Source organism: Oncorhynchus mykiss, chromosome 13 (assembly GCF_057628025.1).
Source record: "Oncorhynchus mykiss isolate SJ-2025 chromosome 13, ASM5762802v1, whole genome shotgun sequence".
Classification (NCBI taxonomy): domain Eukaryota; kingdom Metazoa; phylum Chordata; class Actinopteri; order Salmoniformes; family Salmonidae; genus Oncorhynchus; species Oncorhynchus mykiss.
Window position 1 is genome coordinate 18,722,199 of NC_143034.1, and position 25,735 is coordinate 18,747,933.

Consider the following 25,735-nt stretch of genomic DNA (forward strand, 5'->3'; position numbering starts at 1 on the left):
TGGAACAGAGCCCCATGCTGTCCTTGACCTCACAGTCAGACAGCTCTAACGGCATAATGGCTGTCCTTGACCTCACAGTCAGAGTGCTCAGAGTGCTCAGAGTAATGACTGTTATTCACCTCAGATGAGGGAGGGAGAGAGAGAAAGAGAGAGGGAGGGTATGGAGGGAGGGATCTGGGTTGTCAGAGTGAGTGAGTCCATGAGAAAGTGGGATGGAAGGGAAGGAAGAGAAAGAGAGGGGAGGGAGAGAAAGAGGGAGGGAGAGCGAGAAAGAGATGAGAGAGAGAGTGAAAAGGAGGGGAGGGAGATAGAAATGGAGTGGAGGGAGAGAGAAAGGGAGTGGAGGGAGAGAGAAAGGGAGTGGAGAGAGAAAGGGAGGGGAGGGGAGGGAAATGGAGGGTAGGGAGAGAGAAAGGGAGGGAGAGAGAAAGGGAGTGGAGGGAGAGAGAAAGGGGGGAGAGAGAAAGGGAGGGAGAGAGAAAGGGAGTGGAAGGAGAGAGAAAGGGATTGGAGGGGAGAGAGAAAGGGAGTGGAGGGGAGATAGAAAGGGAGGGAGAGAGAAAGGGAGTGGAGGGGAGAGAGAAAGGGAGGGAGAGAGAAAGGGAGTGGAGGGAGAGAGAAAGGGAGGGGAGGGGAGGGGAGAGAGAAAGGGAGTGGAGGGGAGAGAAAATGAGGGGAGGGGAGAGAGAAAGGGAGTGGAGGGGAGAGAGAAAAGGAGTGGAGGGAGAGAGAAAATGAGGGAAACTAGAGCTTCTGTCTGGACTGTGTCAAGAGAGTCAAGAGAGAGAGGAGTGAGAAAGGAGAGGAAGAGAGCGCACGGGTACCGCACAAATCCACCAGCCACCCCTCTCCTATTTTGTCCCAGAAGCCTCATCTTTTCTCCCAAAGGCCTCCTGGAGGAGCCTCACATAGGGGGGCACCCATCAAAATCAGTGATAAACTCCATGAAGATGAATCACTGCTCTCTGAGAACCCAACGATGTGTCTCCCTGAACAAAGGGGGGAGGGAGAGAGGGAAGTAAGGGAGGTAGGGGGAGGGTTGTCATGAGGGGGAGGTAGGAGGTTGTATCTCCCCGGGAGAAGGAGGTAGGGGGTGTGTGGAGCTGTGAGGTACCTGCGGGATGGGACAAGGTAGGTGGTAAATAACATTTACATAGAGAGATTTAGAGGAAGGAGAGAGAGGAGGAGGGGGTAGGACATGGGCATTTTTTAAATGATTAACTCCCGTGTCCTCTCTCCTCCTTTTGAAAAAAATCAAAGGTAATCAAGGAGAGGCGTCGAGGAGAAGGAACATGAACTAAGATGAGCTTGGATGACCTGGAAACCACTTATCAATTTCTGGGTCACGGAGGAGAGAGGACGGAGGAGAGAGGACGAAGGAGAGAGGCCGGAGGAGAGAGGATGGAGGAGAGCGGACGGAGGAGAGAGGCCGGAGGAGAGAGGACGAAGGAGAGAGGACAAATGAGAGAGAGCAGAGGAAAGAGGACGAAGGAGAGAGGCCGGAGGAGAGAGGATGGAGGAGAGCGGACGGAGGAGAGAGGCCGGAGGAGAGAGGCCGGAGGAGAGAGGACGAAGGAGAGAGGACAAATGAGAGAGAGCAGAGGAAAGAGGACGAAGGAGAGAGGACGGAGGAGAAAGGACGGAGGAGAGAGGACAAAGGAGCAAGGACAAAGGAGAGAGAGTGGAGGAAAGAGGACAAAGGAGAGAGGACGGAGGAGAGAGAGCGGAGGAGAGAGGACGAAGGAGAGAGGACGGAGGAAAGATGACAGAGGAGAGAGGACGGAGGAGAGAGGATGGAGGAAAGATGACGGAGGAGAGAGGAGAGGGGACAGAGGAAAGACTTTTGCCCTAATGAGAAGAGCAGCAGGAGGGTATAAGATAGGGAAGCAGCCTTAGCTTAATGTGTAGGTCAAGGTAGGTGCTGCTACTTGTTCCCTAAGCCAGAACTCATTTGAAACCAAAATACCTGTGAAACTACATCATACTGTATCAAACCATATACTGCTACAACACAGTAACAGGCTCATCTCTTAGACTGGAGAATGCAGCTAACCCTGTAAAGCTGTTGGTGAAAAAACTATTCAATCTAACTTGTTCTCTCTCTCTCTCTCTCTCTCTCTCTCTCTCTCTCTCTCTCTCTCTCTCTCTCTCTCTCTCTCTCTCTCTCTCTCTCTCTCTCTCTCTCTCTCTCTCTCTCTCTCTCTCTCTCTCTCTCTCTCTCTCTCTCTCTCTCTCTCTCTCTCTCTCTCTCTCTCTCTCTCTCTCTCTCTCTCTCTCTCTCTCTCTCACACACACACACACACACGTCAGAGTGATGAGACTATATGTGGAGAGGAAGTGGTGTTCTTAATGGCACCCTACCTCCTATGGGTAGTACACCATAAAGGGAACAGGGTTCCATTTGGAACACAGTGGGAGATTTGGCTGGGCTTCTAGGAGTCTGACTGTGCCTTTGTGAAGGGATGAGTGTGTGCGAGAGAGACACACACAGTGTTTAAGACACACACACACTGTTGTTCCTCTCACCTGTGGTTATTAGAGAGGCTATGTGAAGCCCTGGGAGTGTGTGTGTGTGAGAGAGAGGGAGAGAGATGTCTCCCTGGGTGATGACAGCTGCAGTCTCACAAGTCTCACAACTTAAATCTCCCTTCCTCTCCCTACCACTACCAGCCTCTGTACAAAGGCCCTGGTCAGGGTACTGATATAGTATGGTGCTGATAGAGTATGGCCCTGGTCATGGTGCTGATATAGTATGGTGCTGATATAGTATGGCCCTGGTCATGGTGCTGATATAGTATGGTGCTGATATAGTATGGCCCTGATCATGGTATTGATATAGTATGGCCCTGGTCATGGTGCTGATATAGTATGGTGCTGATATAGTATGGTGCTGATATAGTATGGTACTGATATATTGTATGGCCCTGATCCTGGTACTGATATAGTATGGTGCTGATATAGTATGGTGCTGATATAGTATGGCCCTGGTCATGGTGCTGATATAGTATGGTGCTGATATAGTATGGTGCTGATATAGTATGGCCCTGGTCATGGTGCTGATATAGTATGGTGCTGATATAGTATGGTGCTGATATAGTATGGTGCTGATATAGTATGGTGCTGATATAGTATGGTGCTGATATAGTATGGTGCTGATATAGTATGGTGCTGATATAGTATGGTGCTGATATAGTATGGCCCTGGTCATGGTGCTGATATAGTATGGTGCTGATATAGTATGGTGCTGATATAGTATGGTGCTGATATAGTATGGTGCTGATATAGTATGGTGCTGATATAGTATGGTGCTGATATAGTATGGTGCTGATATAGTATGGTGCTGATATAGTATGGTGCTGATATAGTATGGTGCTGATATAGTATGGTGCTGATATAGTATGGTGCTGATATAGTATGGTGCTGATATAGTATGGTGCTGATATAGTATGGTGCTGATATAGTATGGCCCTGGTCATGGTGCTGATATAGTATGGTGCTGATATAGTATGGTGCTGATATAGCATGGTGCTGATATAGTATGGCCCTGGTCATGGTGCTGATATAGTATGGTGCTGATATAGTATGGCCCTGGTCATGGTGCTGATATAGTATGGTGCTGATATAGTATGGTGCTGATATAGTATGGTGCTGATATAGTATGGCCCTGGTCATGGTGCTGATATAGTATGGTGCTGATATAGTATGGTGCTGATATAGCATGGTGCTGATATAGTATGGCCCTGGTCATGGTGCTGATATAGTATGGTGCTGATATAGTATGGCCCTGGTCATGGTGCTGATATAGTATGGTGCTGATATAGTATGGTGCTGATATAGTATGGTGCTGATATAGTATGGCCCTGGTCATGGTGCTGATATAGTATGGTGCTGATATAGTATGGTGCTGATATAGCATGGTGCTGATATAGTATGGCCCTGGTCATGGTGCTGATATAGTATGGTGCTGATATAGTATGGCCCTGGTCATGGTGCTGATATAGTATGGTGCTGATATAGTATGGTGCTGATATAGTATGGTGCTGATATAGTATGGCCCTGATCATGGTGCTGATATAGTATGGTGCTGATATAGTATGGTGCTGATATAGTATGGTGCTGATATAGTATGGTGCTGATATAGTATGGTGCTGATATAGTATGGTGCTGATATAGTATGGTGCTGATATAGTATGGTGCTGATATAGTATGGTGCTGATATAGTATGGTGCTGATATAGTATGGTGCTGATATAGTATGGTGCTGATATAGTATGGTGCTGATATAGTATGGTGCTGATATAGTATGGTGCTGATATAGTATGGCCCTGATCAGAAAGAGGTGTAAGAGAAGGAATGTAGGAAATGTATTACTATAGACAGTTTGTTTGAAGACAGCCTGCTGACTCTGTACCTCAAACCTTTAATCATTATTCTGGGATCATGAGTCTGTTTCTGTTTTCAACTCAAAGTCGGCACTGATCCAACTCCACATCATCATATATATTCATCTCTGAAGATAAAACAATGAGAAGTGTGTGTGATGAAGCACTGAAAACTGTCATTCACTTTCTCTCCAAGTGTATTTGGTTCCTGACTCCATCAATATTTCACTGTCAAGGTCAGTTTGAGCTTCTTTACCAACTTCCTCTCTGTGGACGTCTCCACACTGCAGGCTGCAACACACACACAGGCACATTGAACTTCATTCACAACCTATTCCAACTCTGATGTCAGAGCGCATTACCCACAAACCATGCCTACATGACAGGACGGCTTCTGCTCGGTCTGCTAGCTGCTTGCTGTGTGTGTGTGTGTGTGTGTGTGTGTGTGTGTGTGTGTGTGTGTGTGTGTGTGTGTGTGTGTGTGTGTGTGTGTGTGTGTGTGTGTGTTGGTGTGTGTGTGTGTGTTGGTGGATTCAAAAAAAGTATTTCAAATGTGTATCTACTCCTGTATGTCCGTTTCCCCTTAGCTTCAGTTCCTACACTATGTATGAGAGGAGACAGAACTACAGGGTCTGTCTGGCTAGCTCTCTGTTAACAGGGTGTAAGAACTAGAGACAGACAGAGTATAGTAACTACAGGGTCTGTCTGGCTAGCTCTCTGTTAACAGGGAGACTACAGGTGAACCCCAGTCTGGTACATGTAGTGTGGGGTAAACCCTGGGTCAGTCACGGCTACAAGGCTGCAGAGAGATGGGGAGAAGTGAATTCAGATCATGCTCCTGTTATTCTAAGATGTTTGTTTTTCCTTGAGGAAGCTGCGTGAAGCCCAATGACCTTTTGAACTCTCTGGTGCAAACAGTGAGAACTGGAACTGAAAAATGCAATTCAATGTTATGTCAAAGATACATTTCCATTCTACCCTGAATGGACTAAAGACTACATTCTGAACATGAACCTGACTCCTTGTAACAAGGAGTTACAATATATGGATCAACTGTTTGTTGAGTTGTTTGTTAGTTCTTCTCCTATGTATTCCCACACCCTCTCCGTCCTTGACAATACTGTATTCTCTAGTAAAGGATGTTTGACCCTGTCCAGAGGGAGAAAACACTTTTGGTTTCAGAGAAGCCGCTCAATTTTTCTAAACCTTATGATTGATTTATCCTTCCATTAGGTATTTGAGCTCTTCTCTCTCTCTCTCTCTCTCTCTCTCCCTCTCTCTTTCTCCCCATCTCTCTCGCTCTCTCTCTCTATCATCACCATTTATCTCGCTCTCTCTCTCTTCACCATTTCTCTCGCTCTCTCTCTCTCTCTCTCTCTCTCTCTCTCTCTCTCTCTCTCTCTCTCTCTCTGTGTGGGGAGCATGCATGGATTGTATCTCACCACCAATCTCTCGTTTCTCTTTATACACCACCAAGCTCTCCTTTCTCTTTATGTATCACCAAGCTCTCTTTTCTCTTTATACACCACCAAGCTCTCCTTTCTCTCCATGTACCACCAAGCTCTCTTTTCTCTTTATACACCACCAAGCTCTCTTTTCTCTTTATACACCACCAAGCTCTCTTTTCTCTTTATACACCACCAAGCTCTCCTTCCTCTTTATACACCACCAAGCTCTCTTTTCTCTTTATGTACCACCAAGCTCTCCTTTCTCTTTATACACCACCAAGCTCTCCTTTCTCTTTATACACCACCAAGCTCTCCTTTCTCTTTATACACCACCAAGCTCTCTTTTCTCTTTATGTACCACCAAGCTCTCCTTTCTCTTTATACACCACCAAGCTCTCCTTTCTCTTTATACACCACCAAGCTCTCTTTTCTCTTTATACACCACCAAACTCTCCTTTCTCTTTATACACCACCAAGCTCTCTTTTCTCTTTATGTACCACCACGCTCTCCTTTCTCTTTATACACCACCAAGCTCTCCTTTCTCTCCATGTACCACCAAGCTCTTTTTTCTCTCCATATACCACCAAGCTCTCTTTTCTCTTTATACACCACCAAGCTCTCTTTTCTCTGTATGTACCACCAAGCTCTCTTTTCTCTCCATGCACCACCAAGCTATCTTTTCTCTCCATACACCACCAAGCTCTTTTTTCTCTCCATATACCACCAAGCTCTCTTTTCTCTTTATACACCACCAATCTCTCTTTTCTCTTTATGCACCACCAAGCTCCCTTTTCTCTTTATGTACCACCAAGCTCTCTTCTATCTCCATGCACCACCAAGCTCTCCTTTCTTTCCATGCACCACCAATCTCTCTTTTCTCTCCATATACCACCAAGCTCTCTTTTCTCTTTATGTACCACCAAGCTCTCTTTTCTCTCCATGCACCACCAAGCTCTTTTTTCTCTTTATACACCACCAAGCTCTCTTTTCTCTTTATGTACCACCAAGCTCTCTTCTATCTCCATGCACCACCAAGCTCTCTTTTCTCTCCATGCACCACCAAGCTCTCTTTTCTCTCCATGCACCACCAAGCTCTCTTTTCTCTTTATGCCACTCATGAGGGCACTTCATTAAAATCACAACAGGCAGCCCAGTAACAGAGAAATAAAGTGGGGACACTAAAAGTTAAAGGATCTTTCTAAGGTGGCGTAACATCTAACAAAGATCCTCTTTTGGAGGAAAAGGACTTTTGAGGTTTAAATCTGTTAAAAGCAAGCTACTGATATTCATGTGCATATTTGCTGGCCTTGCACATACATACACAGGCACACACACACACACAGGTACACACACACACACAGACACACACACACACAGACACACACACACACAGACACACACACACACACACACACACACACACACACACACACACACACACACACACACACACACACACACACACAGACACACAGGCACAGGCACGCACACACACAGGCACAGGCACACACACACACACACAGGGATTCTGGGATTCTACTGGGATTCTGGTCACATACAGAGGAAGCTGAAGGCGAGAGTAATTTGGATGAATATGTATGAAGCCAAAAAGAGCTACGGTAGAATGCTAACGATGCTACACAATGAATGTGCGCGCGCATGTATGTGTGTGTGTGCCCGCGCACGTGTGTGTGTTACACTATGTGATGCATGCACAGTACAAAACATAGCATTCCTCTGTGTACACCCACAATGCAGTAGTTCAAATCTGTCAATATTTCACTTTTGAAACTCCGGGACCAGCAAGACACGTTTAAAACTAAACTGAGTCGTGTTTTTAGGAATCGCGGGATGAGAGGGAAAAAAGAAAGATAAAATGGATCCTCTCAAACTGGAAATGAGAGAAGGAGGAAAAAGAGAAGACGTTGCTGTTCTCCCACTAGTCTTTTATTGAGATAACGCAGCTTCCCTTTAGTTTTTCTCTCTTTCTCCACAGTTTGTATTTTCCTCTGTTTCCAGCAGCTGCACAAATCTGCTTTCTGAATGTGCCTTGTCTTTAGTTTCCTCCCTCATGGGACGACAAAGAGAGAAATGATGTGGTTGTACTTTTCTCTACGATAACTACTGCAACACACACACACACACACACACACACACACACACACACACACACACACACACACACACACACACACACACACACAAACATGCACACACACACAAACCGTCAGCAAAGCCATAATAACTGAGAGTTCAGATTTGCCTGACGTGATTTGCTATTGGCCGATCCGTTAATATTGCCATTACTCCTTTCACCAATCAATGGCCTTTCATCAAGGATCTCTCTGTACTTTGCTCCGTTCATCTTTCCCTCGATCCTGATTCGTTTCTAAGTTCCTGCCGCTGAAAAACATCCCCACAGAATGATGCTGCCACCACCATTCTTCACCGTAGGGATGGGGCCAGGTTTCCTCCAGACATGATGCTGCTACCACCACGCTTCACCGTAGGGATGGGGCCAGGTTTCCTCCAGATGTGACGCTTAGCATTCAGACTTGGTTTCATCAGACCAGAGAATCTTGTTTCTGATGGTCTGAGAATCTTTAGGTGCCTTTTGGCAAACTCCAAGCAGGCTGTCATGTGTCTTTTACTGATGAATGGCTTCCGGCTGTCCACTCTACCATAAAAGCCTGATTGGTGGCGCTGCAAAGATGGTTGATCTTCTGGAAGGTTCTCCCATCTCCACAGAGGAACTCTGGAGCGCTGTAAGAGCAACCATGGGGTACTTGGTCACCTCCCTGACCAAGGCCCTTCTCCCACGATTGCTCAGTTTGGCCGGAGGGCCAGCTCTAGGAAGAGTCTTGGTGTTTCCAAACTTCTTCCATTTAAGAATGATGGAGGCCACTGTGTTCTTGGGGACCTTCAATGCTGCAGAAATGTTTTTGTACCCTTCCCCAAGATTGTGCCTCAACACAATCCTGTCTCGGAGATCTACGGACAATTCCTTCGACCTCATGGCTTGGTTTTTGCTCTGACATGCACTATCAACGGCGTTACCTTATATAGACAGGTGTGTGCCTTTCCAAATCATGTCTAATCAATTTAATTGACCACGGTTGGACTCCAATCAAGTTGTAGAAACATCTCAAGGATGATCAATGGAAACAGGATGCATCTGAGCTCAATGTCAAGTCTCACAGCAAAGGGTCTGAATAGTTGTGTAAATAAAGTCATAGGATCTAAATTGGATCCAGTTTGCTACAGCAGGAAACAAAAAACAAAAAAAGTGGATTATAATTAATGGACATTTCTGTAGGGGTTGATGAAAATCTAGTCTGAAATTACAAACTTCACAATCATTTTTAAACCTACAAGTATAAAATGTCCTGCATGGCAGGAAAGTTCTCTTGCAACATGGGGATCACATTAAGATCTGTATCAACAAACCAAGCACTACGCTGCATATTTCAGCTATATATATCTACAGCTCAGGGAGGAGTGTGTGTGAGAGAGAGACAGACTGACTCAGAACCATAAGGACAGCTCAGGGAGGAGTGTGTGTGAGAGAGAGACAGACTGACTCAGAACCATACGGACAGCTCAGGGAGGAGTGTGTGTGAGAGAGAGACAGACTGACTCAGAACCATAAGGACAGCTCAGGGAGGAGTGTGTGTGAGAGAGAGACAGACTGACTCAGAACCATACGGACAGCTCAGGGAGGAGTGTGTGTGAGAGAGAGACAGACTGACTCAGAACCATACGGACAGCTCAGGGAGGAGTGTGTGTGAGAGAGAGACAGACTGACTCAGAACCATACGGACAGCTCAGGGAGGAGTGTGTGTGAGAGAGAGACAGACTGACTCAGAACCATAAGGACAGCTCAGGGAGGAGTGTGTGTGAGAGAGAGACAGACTGACTCAGAACCATACGGACAGCTCAGGGAGGAGTGTGTGTGAGAGAGAGACAGACTGACTCAGAACCATACGGACAGCTCAGGGAGGAGTGTGTGTGAGAGAGAGACAGACTGACTCAGAACCATAAGGACAGCTCAGGGAGGAGTGTGTGTGAGAGAGAGACAGACTGACTCAGAACCATAAGGACAGCTCAGGGAGGAGTGTGTGTGAGAGAGAGACAGACTGACTCAGAACCATACGGACAGCTCAGGGAGGAGTGTGTGTGAGAGAGAGACAGACTGACTCAGAACCATAAGGACAGCTCAGGGAGGAGTGTGTGTGAGAGAGAGACAGACTGACTCAGAACCATACGGACAGCTCAGGGAGGAGTGTGTGTGAGAGAGAGACAGACTGACTCAGAACCATACGGACAGCTCAGGGAGGAGTGTGTGTGAGAGAGAGACAGACTGACTCAGAACCATAAGGACAGCTCAGGGAGGAGTGTGTGTGAGAGAGAGACAGACTGACTCAGAACCATACGGACAGCTCAGGGAGGAGTGTGTGTGAGAGAGAGACAGACTGACTCAGAACCATACGGACAGCTCAGGGAGGAGTGTGTGTGAGAGAGAGACAGACTGACTCAGAACCATAAGGACAGCTCAGGGAGGAGTGTGTGTGAGAGAGAGACAGACTGACTCAGAACCATAAGGACAGCTCAGGGAGGAGTGTGTGTGAGAAAGAGATAGACTGACTCAGAAGTGGAACTAAAGCACTCTACAGGTGATTTCCCTTCTGAGAGGCAATGGATCAGTAGAACACTTTGTTTGTGGCTCCTATGGTGTCTTTAATGAACATGTGAGAGTATAGGTGTGTCTGTCTGTCTGTATGTCTGTCTGTATGTCTGTCTGTGTGATAAAGAGAGAGAGAGAGAGAGAAAGGGAGATTGAGAGATAAAGAGAGAGAGAGAAAGACAGAGAGAGAGAGAGAGAGAGAGAGAGAGAGAGAGAGAGAGAGAGAGAGAGAGAGATATGTTAAGTGGCTGTGAATATGAGTCCTCTGATATCCAAAACACCTTACAGCTTGCCAATCAGTAGAGGACACATACACTCACAGATACACACAGAGACACACACACCACTCTGACTCACCCAGGGTTAAGTCATTGTTGGCCAATGGCCCAATGCAGTCATCCTTACAACAAGCTCCAGGCAGAGGTAGTCACCTTACAACAAACAGATCTAGGATTAGTTCAGCCAACAGTAACTACACCCTAACCCATTAGTTCACATCAAAGCAGACTGACCCCAGAACAGCTCATAGGGACAACTCCCAGCACAAACAGCAGATGGTGAAGAGCGATCCTTGTGACACAGATCAGCTAACACACACACACACACACACATACACACACACAGACATACAGATCAGCTAATGACCCCGACAGCCAATAGCGCATCATGGAACACGTTGGGGTAAAGCACAAACACAGCACACAGGTGCAGAGCTTTGCCACTGCCCAGAGACTAGAGGGAGGTGTGTGTGTCTCTGCCCAGAACATAGAGGACAACACTAGCCAACTAAAACAAAGAACACAGGTGCAGAGGGATTTAAAAGACTCCTGATTGACTGGGCACCTAATGACATCTCAGATTGGAGAGTTTGAGGGTTGGAGGGTTGGAGAGTTGGAGGGATGGAGAGTTGGGGGGTTGGAGGATAGGAGGGAAGGAGAGATAGAGGTTGTTGATTCTCTTTGAACTTCTCATTCTATGTAACAATCTTGTGTCCAGATGGATTTGTGTTAGAGAGGACAGAGAGACAACAAGAGGGTATGATATTGTGGTGCTGTTAATGTGTTCAACCATTCTCCCTCTTTGTCTCCAACACACACACACGTTTTCTAATGCAGTCATGCAGCGTTTAGGTGAGGCATGTTTATATGTGGCACTGGCCCAGGCGTTTCTGAGCTATTAAACATTGGTTCAGCACAGATCACCCCGATTTATTCCACTACGATGATCAAAGCAGACCGATGGAGGGAGGGAGGCAGGGAGGGAGGCAGAGAGGGAGGCAACAGAGAGCAGAGAGAGAAAAGGTGATCAGAGAGAAAGAAAAGAGAGCGAGAGAGAGAGAGAGAGAGAGAGATGAGAACAAATAGAGAGAGCGAGAGAACAAAGAGAGAGAGAAAGAGAGAGAGAGAGAGAGAGAGAGAGAGAGAGCGTTTTAAATCAAATAACACAATAAACACTTAAACAAACCATGGTAACACATTAATTAAAAACACAACACCAAATCTTCCTCCACAGTAACTAAACACAACACCAAATCTTCCTCCACAGTAACTAAACACAACACCAAATCTTCCTCCACAGTAACTAAACACAACACCAAATCTTCCTCCACAGTAACTAAACACAACAGCCTCTGAATACCCCATAAACAGATCAATGTTGTTAACCATTTTTTAATAGGAAAACTCAACCCTCAGTCTCGCTGCCAACATCCCCTCCAGCAGTCCACCACCTCCACAGACTCCTGTCCCCGAATACTGTTCTTTCGTGTCTTCCATATTGCTAATTTAACTGCCCCTGACACAAAGTTCAGCAAGAGAACGACACCCCTTCGACTAAACCTGTACTTTAGCCCAAATATAAACTGTTGGGAAGAGAAAACCTTTCCCAGAGCTGAGAACCAGCTAGCGATCAGGTCAGTCATCCCAACCAACCTGGGACACTGTAAGAACAGATGTGCCAACATTTCAGACTCAGCACAGAATGGACACCCCTCCCCAACAGGAGGATCCAGGTGTACCAGATGCATGTTGGATACCCCTCCCTAACAGGAGGATCCAGGTGTACCAGATGCATGTTGGACACCACTCCCCAACAGGAGGATCCAGGTGTACCAGATGCATGTTGGACACCCCTCCCCAACAGGAGGATCCAGGTGTACCAGATGCATGTTGGACACCCCTCCCCAACAGGAGGATCCAGGTGTACCAGATGCATAATGGACACCCCTCCCCAACAGGAGGATCCAGGTGTACCAGATGCATGTTGGACACCCCTCCCCAACAGGAGGATCCAGGTGTACCAGATGCATGTTGGACACCCCTCCCCAACAGAAGGATCCAGGTATACTAGATACATATTAGGCACCCCTCCCCAACAGGAGGATCCAGGTGTACCAGATGCATGTTGGACACCACTCCCCAACAGGAGGATCCAGGTGTACCAGATGCATGTTGGACACCCTCCCCAACAGGAGGATCCAGGTGTACCAGATGCATGTTGGACACCCCTCCCCAACAGGAGGATCCAGGTGTACCAGATACATAATGGACACCCCTCCCCAACAGGAGGATCCAGGTGTACCAGATGCATGTTGGTGTCTATGGCTCCATGTATTATCCTCCATTGGAGGTCAGCTGTCCTCTTTTCAATAGGCAGTTTGTATAAAGACCTCCAACAGTCTTTTGGGGAGGCACCTGAACCAAACACACCCGCCCACCATTTAACTCCTTCCAGGGAAGAGGCACGGGACACTTTTACACAGATTCTGTACATGGCCTTCTTTCCCACCGTCGTGAACTCCCCCAGCTCCGGGGTATGGAGGGAAAGCAGCATCCCCACGCCCTCCTCTAATGCCCCCGCCACAGCACTAACATTCAGCGCATAATCCAGAGCCTCTGTCCACCGATCACAATTGGAAGTGTCAGTTACATACTGCCGATGAAGTACTGGGTCCACTGATGTAGGGAGAGGTGGTCCTCGTAATGCCTGGGCCCACTGATGTAGGGAGAGGTGGTCCTCGTAATGCCTGGGCCCACTGATGTAGAGAGAGATGGTCCTCATAATGCCTGGGCCCACTGAAGTAGAGAGAGGTGGTCCTCGTAATGCCTGGGCCCACTGATGTAGGGAGAGGTGGTCCTCGTAATGCCTGGGTCCACTGATGTAGGGAGAGGTGGTCCTCGTAATGCCTGGGCCCACTGATGTAGGGAGAGGTGGTCCTCGTAATGCCTGGGTCCACTGATGTAGGGAGAGGTGGTCCTCGTAATGCCTGGGCCCACTGATGTAGGGAGAGGTGGTCCTCGTAATGCCTGGGTCCACTGATGTAGGGAGAGGTGGTCCTCGTAATGCCTGGGTCCACTGATGTAGGGAGAGGTGGGCCGACAGTGATAGAGCAATCACAAGCACCTGTTGCTGAGGAACAAGCTGTCCGTGTTGAGGGTACGGACTTGCAGCTTGTACCAGAGGAGAACATAGTCTGTTATGCAGCAGAAAAGTATTGTTGTAGGAGGTAAGGATGGATTTGGGGAGGCAATTCCCCAGACTGGTGAGGAGATGCCCAGTACGAGTGATGGGGTTAAGGTGGCGCTAGTCTCCCAGGTAGTGGAGATGTCCACTACGAGTAATGAGGTTCAGGTGGCGCTAGTCTCCCAGGTAGTGGAGATGTCCACTACGAGTAATGAGGTTCAGGTGGGGCTAGTCTCCCAGGTAGTGGAGGAGATGTCCACTACGAGTAATGAGGTTCAGATGGGGCTAGTCTCCCAGGTAGTGGAGGAGATGTCCACTACGAGTAATGTGGTTCAGGTGGGGCTAGTCTCCCAGGTAGTGGAGGAGATGTCCACTACGAGTAATGGGGTTCAGGTGGGGCTAGTCTCCCAGGTAGTAGAGGAGATGTCCACTACGAGTAATGGGGTTCAGGTGGGGCTAGTCTCCCAGGTAGTAGAGGAGATGTCCACTACGAGTAATGTGGTTCAGGTGGGGCTAGTCTCCCAGTTAGTGGAGAAGATACGAGTAATGGGGTTCAGGTGGGGCTAGTCTCCCAGGTAGTGGAGGAGATGTCCACTACGAGTAATGGGGTTCAGGTGGAGCTAGTCTCCCAAGTATTGGAGGAGATGCCCGGTACGGGTAATGGGGTTCAAGTGGGGCCAGTCTCCCAGGTAGTGGAGGAGATGTCCACTACGAGTAATGGGGTTCAGGTGGAGGTAGTCTCCCAGGTAGTGGAGGAGATGCCCGGTACGGGTAATGGGGTTCAGGTGGGGCTAGTCTCCCAGGTAGTGGAGGAGATACGAGTAATGGGGTTCAGGTGGGGCTAGTCTCCCAGGTAGTGGAGGAGATGTCCACTATGAGTAATGGGGTTCAGGTGGGGCTAGTCTCCCAGGTAGTGGAGGAGATGCCCGGTACGAGTGATGGGGTGCAAGTGAGGAGTGTTCAGAGTGATGTGCCTGAGGGGAGTCAGTGGTCTGTGGCCTCAGTTGAGGAGTGCCTGGGCCCACTGATGTAGGGAGAGGTGGTCCTCGTAATGCCTGGGCCCACTGATGTAGGGAGAGGTGGTCCTCGTAATGCCTGGGCACACTGATGTAGGGAGAGGTGGTCCTCGTAATGCCTGGGCCCACTGATGTAGGGAGAGGTGGTCCTCGTAATGCCTGGGTCCACTGATGTAGGGAGAGGTGGTCCTCGTAATGCCTGGGTCCACTGATGTAGGGAGAGGTGGGCCGACAGTGATAGAGCAATCACAAGCACCTGTTGCTGAGGAACAAGCTGTCCGTGTTGAGGGTACGGACTTGCAGCTTGTACCAGAGGAGAACATAGTCTGTTATGCAGCAGAAAAGTATTGTTGTAGGAGGTAAGGATGGATTTGGGGAGGCAATTCCCCAGACTGGTGAGGAGATGCCCAGTACGAGTGATGGGGTTAAGGTGGCGCTAGTCTCCCAGGTAGTGGAGATGTCCACTACGAGTAATGAGGTTCAGGTGGGGCTAGTCTCCCAGGTAGTGGAGGAGATGTCCACTACGAGTAATGAGGTTCAGATGGGGCTAGTCTCCCAGGTAGTGGAGGAGATGTCCACTACGAGTAATGGGGTTCAGGTGGGGCTACTCTCCCAGGTAGTGGAGGAGATGTCCACTACGAGTAATGGGGTTCAGGTGGGGCTAGTGTCCCAGGTAGTGGAGGAAATGTCCACTACGAGTAATGGGGTTCAGGTGGGGCTAGTCTCCCAGGTAGTAGAGGAGATGTCCACTACGAGTAATGTGGTTCAGGTGGGGCTAGTCTCCCAGGTAGTAGAGGAGATGTCCACTACGAGTAATGTGGTTCAGGTGGGGCTAGTCTCCCAGTTAGTGGAGAAGATACGAGTAATGGGGTTCAGGTGGGGCTAGTCTCCCAGGTAGTGGAGGAGATGTCCACTACGAGTAATGGGGTTCAGGTGGAGCTAGTCTCCCAGGTAGTAGAGGAGATGTCCACTACGAGTAATGTGGTTCAGGTGGGGCTAGTCTCCCAGTTAGTGGAGAAGATACGAGTAATGGGGTTCAGGTGGGGCTAGTCTCCCAGGTAGTGGAGGAGATACGAGTAATGGGGTTCAGGTGGGGCTAGTCTCCCAGGTAGTAGAGGAGATGTCCACTACGAGTAATGTGGTTCAGGTGGGGCTAGTCTCCCAGTTAGTGGAGAAGATACGAGTAATGGGGTTCAGGTGGGGCTAGTCTCCCAGGTAGTGGAGGAGATGTCCACTACGAGTAATGGGGTTCAGGTGGAGCTAGTCTCCCAAGTATTGGAGGAGATGCCCGGTACGGGTAATGGGGTTCAAGTGGGGCCAGTCTCCCAGGTAGTGGAGGAGATGTCCACTACGAGTAATGGGGTTCAGGTGGAGGTAGTCTCCCAGGTAGTGGAGGAGATGCCCGGTACGGGTAATGGGGTTCAGGTGGGGCTAGTCTCCCAGGTAGTGGAGGAGATACGAGTAATGGGGTTCAGGTGGGGCTAGTCTCCCAGGTAGTGGAGGAGATGTCCACTATGAGTAATGGGGTTCAGGTGGGGCTAGTCTCCCAGGTAGTGGAGGAGATGCCCGGTACGAGTGATGGGGTGCAAGTGAGGAGTGTTCAGAGTGATGTGCCTGAGGGGAGTCAGTGGTCTGTGGCCTCAGTTGAGGAGGATCAGGAGAAGGATATGGACATGTCTGTTGATATGATAGCAGCTGGTGACGACTAAATTTACAATTTAGAGGATGTAAATGGGTTCCTGGATCAGACTTTTGGGAAATCTGTCAAATTGGCAGATTGGTCAGCTGTTGTGTTCCAGGAGACGGTGGGGTTAGACCAGCTGAGTGTGAAGAAGCGTTTCCATTTGAGGAAATGTGTTACTGCTGTCATGGCAGCAAAGGGTAATGGGAAACGTAGTCAGGTTCAGAGAAAATTAAAACAATGATGATGATCATGACTCATAGGGTGTTTTCTTCTCTTTGTCTGGTTTCTCTGTGGTTTCTTCTGCTTTTCCTTTCTCTTTTCTATATGGAGGTACTAAGAGTGGGTTCTCTCAATATTAATGGGGGAGAGACAGGAATAAGAGGGCTTGGGTATTAGAAGTAATAAAACAGAAAAGGATTAATGTAGTTTTCCTACAGGAGACACATAGTGATGAGGAAAATGAGGTTGACTGGGGTATGTGGTGGGAGGGGCAGCATGTACTCAGTCATGGTGATAATTTCAGTGCTGGGGTGGCAATCTTGTTTCCTCAGGCTTAGGGGTGACTGTGGTATCTATAACAGAGATTGGTTTTATTGGTCAAGGTGGATGTTATGTTTATTTGTATGTTTATGCTCCTAATGAGGGTACAGAGCGTATTGCTGTATTTGATCAAATAGAGGGGTGTATGGTTTTAGGGGGGGGCTGGAACTGTACAGTGGATTTTACTGTTGATCGCACTGCTGAAGAACCTTGCATGCAGTCAGCTACTTGCCTGTCTGGTTTATTAGCTGAGTTTGAGCTTTCTGATGTGTGGAGAGTAAGGAATGCAAAAGTTAGGCAGTACAAGTTAGGCAGTAAAAGTTAATGAAGGTCGTGTCAGTGCAGCAAGGTTAGACAGGTTGTATGTATCTGATCACTACTGTAGTAGGGTTGGAAGGTTAGACAGGTCGTATGTGTCTGATCACTACTGTAGTAGGGTTGGAAGGTTAGACAGGTTGTATGTATCTGATCACTACTGTAGTAGGGTTGGAAGGTTAGACAGGTTGCATGTATCTGATCACTACTGTAGTAGGGTTGGAAGGTTAGACAGGTTGTATGTATCTGATCACTACTGTAGTAGGGTTGGAAGGTTAGACAGGTTGTATGTATCTGATCACTACTGTAGTAGGGTTGGAAGGTTAGACAGGTTGTATGTATCTGATCACTACTGTAGTAGGGTTGGAAGGTGTGATATTACTCCTGTGGGTTTCTCTGATCATCATATGGTTACTGTTGATATTCACTTGTCCTGTCCACTGAGGTCATCACCTTACTGGTATTTGAATGTTAAGTTGTTACATGATGTCATGTTTTGTGAAACGTTTTTGCTGTTTTGGATAAAATGGAGGGTTTCTAAATGTAATTTTAAGTCTTTGAGACAATGGTGGGAGGTTGGGAAGGCCCAAATACGAGTGTTTTGTCAACAGTGTCGTGTCTTTGGCTATGTCTGACTAACGTATTAAGTGATATGACATGCTATTCTATAAAATAATTTCTCTGTAATTAATATTACCTCCCTCAGCCTTCTCCCTTTTCAGGCAAGCATGTCGCTCATGGTCAACATCTCCACACTCAAAACATCGTTGACTACCCGTACTAGCATAAGCCATACACAGTCTGCTGTCATACTTTAAAACAATAACTCAAAAGTCTGCTCCGGTGAGTCCAAAAACAAACACCTGTCGCCGAAACGACATAACCTGTTTCAAAGCCGGGTGTGAAAGACATAACCTGTTTCAGAGCCGGGTGTGAAACGACATAACCTGTTTCAAAGCCGGGTGTGAAAGACATAACCTGTTTCAGAGCCGGGTGTAAAACGACATAACCTGTTTCAAAGCTAGGTGTGAAACGACATAACCTGTTTCAAAGCCGGGTGTGAAAGACATAACCTGCTTCAGAGCCGGGTGTGAAACGACATAACCTGTTTCAAAGCTGGGTGTGAAACGACATAACCTGTTTCAAAGCCGGGTGTGAAAGACATAACCTGTTTCGAAGCCGGGTGTGAAACGACATAACCTGTTTCAAAGCTGGGTGTGAAACGACATAACCTGTTTCAAAGCCGGGTGTGAAAGACATAACCTGCTTCAGAGCCGGGTGTGAAACGACATAACCTGTTTCAAAGCTGGGTGTGAAACGACATAACCTGTTTCAAAGCCGGGTGTGAAAGACATAACCTGCTTCAGAGCCGGGTGTGAAACGACATAACCTGTTTCAAAGCTGGGTGTGAAACGACATAACCTGTTTCAAAGCCGGGTGTGAAACGACATAACCTGTTTCAGAGCCGGGTGTGAAAGACATAACCTGTTTCGAAGCCGGGTGTGAAACGACATAACCTGTTTCAAAGCCGGGTGTGAAAGACATAACCTGTTTCAGAGCCGGGTGTGAAACGACATAACCTGTTTCAAAGCCGGGTGTGAAAGACATAACCTGTTTCAAAGCCGGGTGTGAAACGACATAACCTGTTTCAGAGCTGGGTGTGAAACGACATAACCTGTTTCAGAGCCGGGTGTGAAACGACATAACCTGTTTCAAAGCCGGGTGTGAAACGAGATAACCTGTTTCAGAGCCGGGTGTGAAAGACATAACCTGTTTCGAAGCCGGGTGTGAAAGACATAACCTGTTTCAAAGCCGGGTGTGAAACGACATAACCTGCTTCAGAGCCGGGTGTGAAACGACATAACCTGTTTCAAAGCCGGGTGTTTGTAACCCAACGGGATAACCTTAATTGAACTTGCAAACTTCCCAAAATGCAATACCCCGCGCTCCAATAGCTCATTGGGAATAAACAAATAGAGAGAGAGAGAGAGAACACAGAAAGAAAGAAAGAAAGAAAGAAAGAAAGAAAGAAAGAAAGAAATAAAGAAATAAAGAAATGAAGAAAGAAAGAAAGAAAGAAAGACAGAATGAGAGAGAACACAGACAGAAAGAAAGAGAACATACAGAAATAGAGAGAACACAGACAGAAAGAAAGAGAACACAGACAGAAAGATAACACAGACAGAAAGAGAGAGAACACAGACAGAATGAGAGAGAACACAGACAGAAAGAAAGATAACACAGACAGAAAGAAAGAGAACACAGACAGAAAGAAAGAGAACACAGACAGAAAGAAAGAGAACACAGACAGAAAGAGAGAGAACACAGACAGAATGAGAGAGAACACAGACAGAAAGAAAGATAACACAGACAGAAAGAAAGAGAACACAGACAGAAAGAGAGAGAACACAGACAGAATGAGAGAGAACACAGACAGAAAGAAAGAGAACAGACAGAAAGAAAGAGAACAGACAGAAAGAGAGAGAACACAGACAGAAAGAGAGGAGAATCCAGAAAGTGTAGGAGACAGTTAGTTGGTGTTGGTGTGATGCAAAGCACTCAGATGTTGTCCCAACAACTGCCTATTAGCTACAGCCCACTGCTACCAACACAAGGGATACCTCCACGCTAATTAGTGTGTGTGTGTGTGCGTGCGTGCGTGCGTGTGTGTGTGTGCGCGTGTACGTGCACCTGTGTGTACCTCAAGTGCAGGACTCACTTCCCAGTTCTATTAAAGAAATAGGAGCTTAGTTGGACTACGTCTGGAGTCTGGAGTCTGGAGTCTGGAGTCTGGAATCTGGAGTCTTGTAAAAGGGATATTATATCTTGTGTATATTCAAAGCTCTAAGTCTGGAGTCTGGAGTCTGGAATCTGGAATCTGGAGTCTGGAGTCTGGAATCTGGAGTCTGGAATCTGGAATCTGGAGTCTGGAATCTGGAGTCTTGTAAAAGGGATATTATATCTTGTGTATATTCAAAGCTCTAAGTCTGGAGTCTGGAGTCTGGAATCTGGAATCTGGAGTCTGGAATCTGGAGTCTTATAAAAGGGATATTATATCTTGTGTATATTCAAAGCTCTACGTCTGGAGTCTGGAGTCTGGAGTCTGGAATCTGGAATCTGGAGTCTGGAGTCTGGAATCTGGAGTCTTATAAAAGGGATATTATATCTTGTGTATATTCAAAGCTCTAAGTCTGGAGTCTGGAATCTGGAGTCTTATAAAAGGGATTTTATATCTTGTGTATATTCAAAGCTCTAAGTCTGGAGTCTGGAGTCTGGAATCTGGAGTCTTGTAAAAGGGATATTATATCTTGTGTATATTCAAAGCTCTAAGTCTGGAGTCTGGAGTCTGGAATCTGGAATCTGGAGTCTGGAATCTGGAGTCTTATAAAAGGGATATTATATCTTGTGTATATTCAAAGCTCTACGTCTGGAGTCTGGAGTCTGGAGTCTGGAATCTGGAATCTGGAGTCTGGAGTCTGGAATCTGGAGTCTTATAAAAGGGATATTATATCTTGTGTATATTCAAAGCTCTAAGTCTGGAGTCTGGAGTCTGGAGTCTGGAATCTGGAGTCTGGAATCTGGAGTCTGGAATCTGGAGTCTGGAATCTGGAATCTGGAGTCTGGAGTCTGGAATCTGGAGTCTTATAAAAGGGATATTATATCTTGTGTATATTCAAAGCTCTAAGTCTGGAGTCTGGAGTCTGGAATCTGGAGTCTGGAGTCTGGAATCTGGAGTCTTATAAAAGGGATATTATATCTTGTGTATATTCAAAGCTCTAAGTCTGGAGTCTGGAGTCTGGAATCTGGAGTCTGGAGTCTGGAATCTGGAGTCTTATAAAAGGGATATTATATCTTGTGTATATTCAAAGCTCTAAGTCTGGAGTCTGGAGTCTGGAGTCTGGAGTCTGGAGTCTGGAATCTGGAGTCTTATAAAAGGGATATTATATCTTGTGTATATTCAAAGCTCTAAGTCTGGAGTCTGGAGTCTGGAGTCTGGAGTCTGGAATCTGGAGTCTTATAAAAGGGATATTATATCTTGTGTATATTCAAAGCTCTACGTCTGGAGTCTGGAGTCTGGAGTCTGGAGTCTGGAGTCTGGAGTCTGGAGTCTTATAAAAGGGATATTATATCTTGTGTATATTCAAAGCTCTACGTCTGGAGTCTGGAGTCTGGAGTCTGGAGTCTGGAGTCTGGAATCTGGAGTCTTATAAAAGGGATATTATATCTTGTGTATATTCAAAGCTCTAAGTCTGGAGTCTGGAATCTGGAATCTGGAGTCTTATAAAAGGGATATTATATCTTGTGTATATTCAAAGCTCTAAGTCTGGAGTCTGGAGTCTGGAGTCTGGAATCTGGAGTCTTATAAAAGGGATATTATATCTTGTGTATATTCAAAGCTCTAAGTCTGGAGTCTGGAGTCTGGAATCTGGAATCTGGAATCTGGAGTCTGGAGTCTGGAATCTGGAGTCTTATAAAAGGGATATTATATCTTGTGTATATTCAAAGCTCTAAGTCTGGAGTCTGGAATCTGGAGTCTGGAGTCTGGAATCTGGAGTCTGGAGTCTGGAGTCTGGAATCTGGAGTCTGGAATCTGGAGTCTTATAAAAGGGATTTTATATCTTGTGTATATTCAAAGCTCTAAGTCTGGAGTCTGGAGTCTGGAGTCTGGAGTCTGGAATCTGGAATCTGGAGTCTGGAATCTGGAGTCTTATAAAAGGGATATTATATCTTGTGTATATTCAAAGCTCTAAGTCTGGAGTCTGGAGTCTGGAATCTGGAATCTGGAGTCTGGAATCTGGAGTCTGGAGTCTGGAGTCTGGAATCTGGAGTCTGGAGTCTGGAATCTGGAATCTGGAGTCTGGAATCTGGAGTCTTATAAAAGGGATATTATATCTTGTGTATATTCAAAGCTCTAAGTCTGGAGTCTGGAGTCTGGAATCTGGAATCTGGAGTCTGGAATCTGGAGTCTGGAATCTGGAATCTGGAGTCTGGAATCTGGAGTCTTATAAAAGGGATATTATATCTTGTGTATATTCAAAGCTCTACGTCTGGAATCTGGAGTCTGGAGTCTGGAGTCTTATAAAAAGGATATTATATATTGTGTATATTCAAAGCTCTAAGTCTGGAACACTCAGAACTCTACTTGTGCATAATATTCTAAAGCTCCTCGGCTACTTTAGGAAACTGCAGCCCCAGCTGATCCTGGGAAATAATGTCAGACAGCGCCTCAGAGCTGACGGCTAGTGTGTGTGTGTATATGTTTGCAGGTTTGTGTGTGAGCGAGCGAGCATGTGTGTATGTGTGTGTATGTTTGTGTGTGTGTATGCGAGCGAGCATGTCAGCGTGTGTGTGTGCGTGTGTCCAAACTGAGCAGCTCAATGTATTTTGATATTCTCTCCAGTGCTAGAGGATTATGGGTAATGACTGAATCCTGCAGTGAGTGTGAGAGAGAGGGAGATGCGCTGCAATTATGTAATTTCTAAGATAATATTCTAATTCAATCTCTGCTTACGCAATATCATAATCAAAACGATGGCCTGTAGTATATTGTGACTCTTTTTATTATATTCTATATTTTAATGCATAGTCATCGCTCGTCTAACATCATTATCAAGTCAAGTACATGGAGCTTTTGGTACAATTAATATTACTTCCAGAACACAGAACATGATGATGATGTAATGTAATAACAAAAATGTCCTCTCTCTCTCTCTCTCTCTCTCTCTCTCTCTCTCTCTCTCTCTCTCTCTCTCTCTCTCTCTCTCTCTCTCTCATGGAGAGCAAGGTTGCGTTCCAAATGGCACCCTATTCCTTATATAGTGCACTTCATTTGACCAGAGCCCAAAGGTCTCTACTATTGACCAGGGCCCAAAGGGCTCTACTATTGACCAGGGCCCAAAGGGCTCTACTATTGACCAGGGCCCAAAGGTCTCTACTATTGACCAGGGCCCAAAGGGCTCTACTATTGACCAGGGCCCAAAGGGCTATACTATTGACCAGGGCCCAAAGGGCTCTACTATTGACCAGGGCCCAAAGGGCTATACTATTGACCAGGGCCCAAAGGGCTATACTATTGACCAGGGCCCAAAGGGTTCTGGGGCCCAAAGGGTTCACACACACACACACACACACACACACACACACACACACACTTTTTTAAGAGACAGTAAAAACACCATGTCTCCCGTTATCATTTCTACATTTCAGAATGACAGGAAGCCGTGGAGAGGTGAGAGAGGGTGGAGAAGTGAGAGGATAGGGGCGTGGCTGTTCAGATAGAGAGGTGAGAGGATAGGGGCGTGGCTGTTCAGATAGAGAGGTGAGAGGATAGGGGCGTGGTTGTCCAGATAGAGAGGTGAGAGGATAGGGGCGTGGCTGTTCAGATAGAGGTGAGAGGATAGGGGCGTGGCTGTCCAGATAGAGAGGTGAGAGGATAGGGGCGTGGTTGTCCAGATAGAGAGGTGAGAGGATAGGGGCGTGGCTGTTCAGATAGAGGTGAGAGGATAGGGGCGTGGCTGTCCAGATAGAGAGGTGAGAGGATAGGGGCGTAGCTGTTCAGATAGAGGTGAGAGGATAGGGGCGTGGCTGTTCAGATAGAGAGGTGAGAGGATAGGGGCGTAGCTGTTCAGATAGAGAGGTGAGAGGATAGGGGCGTGGCTGTCCAGATAGAGAGGTGAGAGGATAGGGGCGTAGTTGTTCAGATAGAGAGGTGAGAGGATAGGGGCGTGGTTGTTCAGATAGAGAGGTGAGAGGATAGGGGTGTTGCTGTTCAGATAGAGAGGTGAGAGGATAGGGGTGTGGCTGTTCAGATAGAGAGGTGAGAGGATAGGGGTGTGGCTGTTCAGATAGAGAGGTGAGAGGATAGGGGCGTGGCTGTTCAGATAGAGGTGAGAGGATAGGGGCGTGGCTGTTCAGATAGAGGTGAGAGGATAGGGGCGTGGCTGTTCAGATAGAGGTGAGAGGACAGGGGCGTGGCTATTCAGATAGAGGTGAGAGGATAGGGGCGTGGCTGTTCAGACAGAGAGGTGAGAGGATAGGGGCGTGGCTGTTCAGATAGAGAGGTGAGGGGATAGGGGCGTGGCTGTTCAGATATAGGTGAGAGGATAGGGGCGTGGCTGTTCAGATAGAGAGGTGAGAGGATAGGGGCGTGGCTGTTCAGATAGAGCGGTGAGAGGATAGAGGCGTGGCTGTTCAGATAGAGGTGAGAGGATAGGGGCGTGGCTGTTCAGATAGAGAGGTGAGAGGATATGGGCGTGGCTGTTCAGATAGAGAGGTGAGAGGATAGGGGTGTGGCTGTTCAGATAGAGGTGAGAGGATAGGGGCGTGGCTGCTCAGACAGAGAGGTGAGAGGATAGGGGCGTAGCTGTTCAGATAGAGGTGAGAGGATAGGGGCGTGGCTGTTCAGATAGAGAGGTGAGAGGATAGGGGCGTGGCTGTTCAGATAGAGGTGAGAGGATAGGGGCGTAGCTGTTCAGATAGAGGTGAGAGGATAGGGGCGTGGCTGTTCAGATAGAGAGGTGAGAGGATAGGGGCGTGGCTGTTCAGATAGAGAGGTGAGAGGATAGGGGCGTGGCTGTTCAGATAGAGGTGAGAGGATAGGGGCGTGGCTGTTCAGATAGAGAGGTGAGAGGATATGGGCGTGGCTGTTCAGATAGAGAGGTGAGAGGATAGGGGTGTGGCTGTTCAGATAGAGGTGAGAGGATAGGGGCGTGGCTGCTCAGACAGAGAGGTGAGAGGATAGGGGCGTAGCTGTTCAGATAGAGGTGAGAGGATAGGGGCGTGGCTGTTCAGATAGAGAGGTGAGAGGATAGGGGCGTGGCTGTTCAGATAGAGGTGAGAGGATAGGGGCGTAGCTGTTCAGATAGAGGTGAGAGGATAGGGGCGTGGCTGTTCAGATAGAGAGGTGAGAGGATAGGGGCGTGGCTGTTCAGATAGAGGTGAGAGGATAGGGGCGTGGCTGTTCAGATAGAGAGGTGAGAGGATAGGGGCGTGGCTGTTCAGATAGAGCGGTGAGAGGATAGGGGCATGGCTGTTCAGATAGAGCGGTGAGAGGATAGGGGCGTGGCTGTTCAGATAGAGGTGAGAGGATAGGGGCATGGCTGTTCAGATAGAGGTGAGAGGATAGGGGCGTGGCTGTTCAGATAGAGAGGTGAGAGGATAGGGGCGTGGCTGTTCAGATAGAGGTGAGAGGATAGGGGGTGGCT

The 25,735-nt window shown here is 47.4% G+C and overlaps 1 protein-coding gene across 1 annotated transcript in view; it reads right to left on the minus strand.

Annotated features, from left to right (window-relative positions):
* Positions 1-25,735, minus strand: part of LOC118940345 (protein phosphatase 1 regulatory subunit 29-like) — a 274,541-nt gene that overhangs the window by 85,874 nt on the left and 162,932 nt on the right. The gene's annotated exons all lie outside the window — the stretch shown is intronic.